Source organism: Equus caballus, chromosome 17 (genome assembly GCF_041296265.1).
Source record: "Equus caballus isolate H_3958 breed thoroughbred chromosome 17, TB-T2T, whole genome shotgun sequence".
Taxonomy (NCBI): domain Eukaryota; kingdom Metazoa; phylum Chordata; class Mammalia; order Perissodactyla; family Equidae; genus Equus; species Equus caballus.
The window spans coordinates 97,813,659-97,820,650 of record NC_091700.1 but is presented as its reverse complement, the minus strand read 5'-3'; positions in this window follow the sequence as shown (position 1 = coordinate 97,820,650).

Below are 6,992 nucleotides of genomic sequence, written 5' to 3'. Positions count from 1 at the left end.
AGTCAGCCGCGACTCCCTCGCAGGAGGATGTTCCTAGGTCACCCATCAGCTGGTCAACCCGTGTCTAGTCCTCTGAATCTCACAGAAATTCCTGTTATACGTGTAAAATAAAAAGTGAGAGCATTCGTAAGGAAATGCATTCTTAGCTAGAAAAAGATCAGTTTGTGCTCTGTCAGTTCTCAGATACTTGGGGGAGAGAGGAGACTGGAACCTCACAGAGAGCCCAGCCTATCCCCAGGCGCCACCCTCCTACACAGCCTCGCCTGCTCTGCACTGCCTTCTTCTCAAGGCAGGTGCCCCGGTGTCCCCTCGCCCCCTGGAACAGTGTGGCAGGCACAGTGGCTGCAGAGGAGTGAGGGCCTGTGAGCTCAAGAACAGGAAAACAACTCTAAATAGTGAGCGTTGTGACTGGAAACCCGATTGTCCATTTTCTGTGGGCAAATCCTGGCATATGTCCCAAGTGAAAACAACACTGAATGAATGAACTTTCCTCACGTCCACAGTCTTTCCCCTCCCTCCCTTCCTTCCTTCCCTCCTTCCCCTCTCTCTCTCTTTCTTCTTTCTTTTCGCTCTCTTTCTGCTGTGCTTCTGGTACTCTTTTTTAACCCTCTTTTTCGTCAATGTACTCAGTGTCTCCATTAAATACATTCCAAAAATGTTATTTTGAAGCGCATTATGCATTAACTTGGCTCTGGTTTCTAACTAGGGCAGGCTGTCCTGTGTCGTCACTGTTAGGCTTCTGCTCAGCAGGCCGTCACAAAATGAAAAGCTGTCCTGGATAATGGTCCTCATTTGACTAGTGTGGAGACGAACCGGCCTCTGGTTTTTGACACCTGTCAAAACCTTGCCAGAAACCAGGGACAGTCAGGCCTGCTGTGGTTTTATTTTATCCGTGAATCACTATCAAAAAGTACTGGTGTGGCTGTCTCTTAAGTTTCTAGGATTTTTGAGATGTTTTTCATACCAGTTAAAAAGATTATTTTATCAGTGACCTTTGTAGACTAACTCTGCAGTAAACAGGAAAATATGCAGCCACTATGAATTATGTAATACTTTGAAATTGTCTAGACAGTGTTAGGAGGGCAACAGATGGAGCAAATTCTTAGAAATGAAAAGCAATTTAGCAATAGAATTCTCAGCCCAGATGATCTCCGTCTCTCTCCTGTCACAGTCACTCTGGCCCTCTCCTCTCCCCTTTTGCTCCTCAACCCTTTGGCCCCAAGACACAAGAGGATTTATTTGCAGTCGGTTATGGTCTACCCTTTCTACTGATTTAGTAACGGGGTGCAATGTCAGCTATGTGCTCGTCTGTCATATTTCTTTCTCCGTCTCCTTGCTGCCTGGTAAAGTTTAAATGGGTGAAGAGTCAAGGGTTTTATGGAGCAAGTAGAATTGGTGACTGCAGAAGTTATGGCCATGGCGCTTTATTTACATAGTAGGGAGAGAAGGGGGACCACACGTAGATCCCTTTGGGTTACATTGTTGTTTAAACACAGGCATTTTCTCCCTCATAGAAGCTCTTTATTCCTCCCATTACAGGAAACAGTGCGTGCTCACAAGCCTGTCTCTGAGCATATTTACATGGTGGGAGTGAACTGAAAAGACAAGAAAGACAGACTCAATAGTCTGATCGTCACTTGCTGAGAGACCAGATGAATGTCTGATGAATGAATAAATGTGAAACTATTGTCAGCAGAACTTTCTTCCCAAATGACAATAAAAACAAAACAAAACTCTATGCCGAGGTCTGTGGAAGCTACAAGAAAATAGAAAACGTTGATCCAACCTTTAAAAAGCTCACACTCATATGGGAACAAAGTGACGTGCATAAGGAGAAGGTGACGATTATGATGGGATCCCCTCAAAGGACCAAAGCCACAAAACAATGGAAAAAATCCAGTCCCCTTCACATGGGGCAGTCAGAGATGGGTCTGCGGGAGGTGCAAGAGGAGCTGGCCCTTGAAAGAGGGTAACTCCAGTCAGACAAAGGGGCAGGACAGAACCAGGTGCAAGAGGTCGTCACACTCTGAAGCCGGGAGTGACGCTCAGCAGGGAGAAGCAAGGACGGCAGCGGAAAGAGCTTGAGGACAGGCTGGCATCTGAGTCCACGTGGACCCCAGGCGTGGCACACGGAGCACTGACAAGTGTCACAGGAGTTTCACACAAGCTGTCACACACACGTATGCCCGCCCGGACCTGTTGCACATACCATGTGGACTCACATACGGACCATACAGGGTCAGTGCGCTGACCTGTCTGGTTCTCTCCCTGTTCTGTGGTGGCCCAGAGGCCGACGCCTTCACTGGGGTTCCCCCACAAGCAGACCGTGAGACAAGGGTTTATGTGCAAATAGTGTACATGGAAACACGACCGCAGAGTCGGGGCAGTCAACAAAGGGTGAATATCCAGGGTGTGTGGTGCATTTGCACAGATGGCCACAGTGGAGATGGCTTCAGGGGCACAGGGACACGGTTATCCCACGCAGGCCCCGGGCTGGATGGTCACACACCCATGCCGAGCTCCTCTGTGCCTGGGGCAGTCTCCCGGTACTGAAAGGCTTCGGCAAGTGGAAGCCAGTCTGCAGGCGCTAAAGCTGTAAGCACCCAAAGGTGGGGGTCTGGGCATGGGCAGCCAGGGAATGCCTTTGTCTCCATGAGAGCTGTGACACCCAACACAGCGAGTGGCTTGCAAGAACTTGTTGAGTGTCTGATGACCGAACAAGTGTGGAACTACTGTTGGCAGAACATTTTTCCCCAATGAAAGTAAAGCAAAGTCACCATTTCTACAGAGCTTCTTTCTTGGAATTTTTTTCCTGACTGGATCCTTCAGGTCTCTTAACTGTTACCCGCTCCTGCATCACAGACTACCTGAGTCAGGGTCAAGAGTTGGAGGGTGGCCCCTCCCTGGGTGGCTGCCGCCATCTCCTCTGCCTGCCCCTGCCTGAGAGGTGGGGGATCGGGGAGGGATCCAAGTCCATGCAGAGATGGAGGGAGAGGAGCAGGGGCTGCCATGTTAGGAATTTGCAATGCTCCCCACAAAGACAACTGGGAGACTAATAGGAAAAGATACCAGGAGATGTATGTTGAGAAAAGAGTTTGGGGGCATTATTGGAAAACTGAGTCTTTGAATAACTATTTCTTGGAAACCTTAGTAGGAACCATAACAACTTATCAATTCCAGGTAAAGTTACCTTTGGTGGGCCGCCTGCTCTTTCTGCACTGGGAAGAAGCTCAGTGTTTTCTGGAAGCATACACAGCCGATGCTGACACACCATGAGAAATGGAGAATGTCCCTCCACAGAGACTGCTTCGTCATTTGTCCATCCCTTTTAAAAGGATGCGGGTGATTCAATTAGTGGACTCAATTAAAATTGATTGAGAGCCCCCAGACGCCGCAGGATCCGGTGTCCTCTCCAGCCTTCTCACCTTTCATTGGCTGGAAATTGACCTCCTTGCGGTTGTTGCATGAGAAACATTATCAGGGTCTGTACGCGATTACTTGAGAGAACAAATGCCACCAGCATTTTCCATAAGCCTTTAACAAATAACCTTCCCCCTCAGCTGTGCCCTCCCAAATCAGTGGAGTCTCCTTCCTCGCTTACCTTTCTTCTTTCCTTGTGCTCACGAGAGCGACCAAGGATGCGTGTTGCATTCAGAGAGGAGAGTCAACTTGCCGGTCAAGTCGCTAGATTTCCACTCGCCTCTGTGGAGGTGAGGGATGCTGGTGCAGTCTTCCAGCTCAGAGGAACAGAAGCAGGAGACAAGAAGAGGATGAATGGCTGGGGGAGGAGCTGCAGGGTTCTCCAGCTACCGCTTAGACAGACAGACAGACAGATTGGGGATAGGTTTGTGTTCAGCGAGGCAGGATTCTAATTCATACCTATGACTAATAGGAAGCTACTTACGTTGCTGACCTCAGAATAAAAGTTCAGAGAAAATATGTGTATTTATTTATGATGTCCTATATCTTGCCAGTTTTGAATATAACTGCAAGGTGTTTTATCATTTAAACTGTCTATCACATACAGGACTGCTGCCTTCATGCTTTACACTACTAACAGCAAGAACACCTGGTAGGCTGTTTTCACTTTTTCCTACCCATATCGAGGGCCTGGAAATGGGAAGAATGTGGATTCATGTCTTCTTCCTGATGTCTGAAGCTGAGGTTGTATGTGTCATCACGGGATGGGGATCAACATTCTCTGCCTTTTTGCAGGAAGAACGTTTGAATTTGAGATACAAAATTTTAAAAATGCCAGTTTGTCCCTTGATGCCGTCTAAACTATATAATACATGTGCCACAGCTGCCTTGCTGACTGTCCATTCGCCCACTTGCTGAGCACTCCCCAGGTGCTGAGAGGATGGGCCAGATGAACACAGCTGGCTCTCTTGAGGGGCTCAGAGTCCATTGGAGGGGACCCCAGACTATCCACACAGTCTCTTCCCTGGACTCCCCTTCTCCATCTTCACCTGGTTGGGTCCTCCTTGATTCGCAGGTCCCGGTTGAGGCATCGTTTCTACTTGGGAGCCTTTCCTGGCTCCCCAAAGTGGGGTGTGTCCCTGTCTCGTCGTTCTCATGACACGCACATCTCACAGTGTATTCTTGTAATTGCCCTTGACTTGTCTGAATTCCTATCGTGCTACCTTCACAGAAGTGGGAGCCGTTCTGTCCTGTGCCTGGCCACATAGCAGAAGACCCTTAAGTGATTTATGACAGAATGAATGAAATCAGCAAGCACAGTACAGGGTGACGAGCTAGTTGATGCGGTGTGCGTGCAATGGAGATTTCAAGTCGAAAGCTTCCACAGAGTTTGAGGATAAATAAGAGTTCACCCAACAAAGAGCAGAGAACAGCACAGGCAGAAAGCCCACATGCACAGAGGCATCAAGCCGCGAGACAGCGTCATTGGGACTTGCAAACAAATCTCCACTACACGATGCAGGGCCCCCGAGTGCAAGAGGAAGGAGCGTCCAGAAGGGCAGGTGGGAGGCAAAGCAGAAACGTCATCCCACAGGCACACAGTGGGGCGATGGGTGGCTGTTCCTGGTTCTACGGCGGTCACCGAGGAGCTGAGGGACTTCTCAGGTTATGAAATCCAGCAGTTCTGAAAGGAGTGTTTATGGAGTAGCTCCATTCAAGGTCTCCGGGAGGAACTTTCTAAATGGACTCTCCTAAGTGTGGTTCCTGAGGCTCTGTTCTGGGTTTGGGGGGGCCTCCCTCTTACTCAGCAAACACTGACATAGCAGCTATGTCATAGGAGCACACGGGCGCTGTTCTAAGAATTTGTGCCAACGTTAACTCATTTAACCATCATCATAATCCTGGGAGGAGGCTCTCTGTGATCCAGTGCACAATTGAGGATACTGGGGCCGAGAGGTTAAGTGACCTGTACAAGGTTGGGGAGATGCTGACCGGTCTGGCACCACCGTGGGGCATTTCAAGGTCATTCTGACAGTGACCGGGTTAGGGACAATGGGGAACCTGTAGCCCTTCCTCTGGTGCACAAGTAGCCTCGCACCGTGGTGAGGACACAGATGGAAAGATCAGGATGGTATCCCAATGTGTTCGTGGCACACGGATGCTGGTATTGTACCATTTTTGTTCATAATTGTAGTTACAAAATTACTAACCGGTCTGTCAGGGAGGACGGACTGAATCATCCCATCCCTCTGATGGAGGCTTCAGGAGTAAAGAGTCATGGCTTCTGCACCCAGCGCCCCCTTCCCGTTAGAATCTGCTCGGATTCCTTATAGATTCCTAGTCCGTTTCTGGTCTGGTTTGTGCTTGGCGCAATTTTCCTGAGTTTCTAATTTATTCTTGTGAGCCCAAGAAGGGCCTTCTGGGGATCGGTGCCGGCAGGGCGTGTCCCCCTTTGTGCGAGAGCCAGCCCCGTCCTCTGCAGCGGCTGAGGCCTCCTCCCGGCCGCCGGCCGCAGCATCTGCTCTCCTTTGTATGCGAGCCGCAGAGGCTCTGCCTGGCCGCCTTTTGTCTGAGCTCTTCAGTCTGCGCTCATTGCCTGGCAACGCGCAGGGCCTCCAACTTCAGAAAGCACTTTCCCTTCTCTTCATGTCATGTGTGTACTCACCCAGAAAGATGACAAAATGACTCCGGAGTCGATTGTCTTCTCCTCCACGGCTTTTCTTCGCCTCGTGGTCCATGTGCCCCAGATGGGTTATTTGCGGCTAATGCCTGATTATTTTTCAAGTGACTGTTCTGTGTTTTTCCCAGAAATGTGGTCTTTTTCTTTCTGTCTGAAAGGAGGCTGCAGAGTCTGGAGGGAGAGTTTTAAAATGAATGGTATTTTCCTCAGCTTCTTGGTAACGGACGCGATGGAGCCAGGTGTCTGCTTTGCGTCCTGCCATGAGCCGCCCTGACAAATGGGGACACGGTGTTAGCGGGGACCTATTTCTGTGTTTTCCTTGTCGCTACTCCAGGCTGGTATTTTCTCAGAAATCATGATGACAACTAGACTTTTTTTCTCATACATCTTAAACAGGCACTCACATCACAGTCCCTCCAACTGGTTGACAGAAATCGGCATAAAGCCATCATCTTGTTTACCTAGACGTGACCCTGTGACTCCTCAGGATTCCCAGTCCTTTACTCCGGTCTTACTGTTTTTAATGTTTTGTGGCGATAGGATGTAACTTTGAAGTCGGATGACCTAAGGTCAAGTTCTTTCTCGAATTTTATGAACCATACAATCTTGGAGAGGGAATGACAATGAAGACAATATAATAACTAAAGCTGTATCCACGTGTTCCTTTTCCTCATGCCGAATATGTGCTATGCACCTAGCAGGAATTGTCGCACTTAGATCTCACGGGCACCTGAGGAGGCAGGTGAGTCTCTCACCTTATCTGTTTAATGTAGTTTAATGTAGGGTAATTAAGTTGCCTTACTAAAACCCAGAGACGGTCCTGGGGATGAAAACAGAGGCCTGTGTGAGAGCGCTTTGCTCCCCCAGGGCACGCGCAGATGTGCAAGGCTGC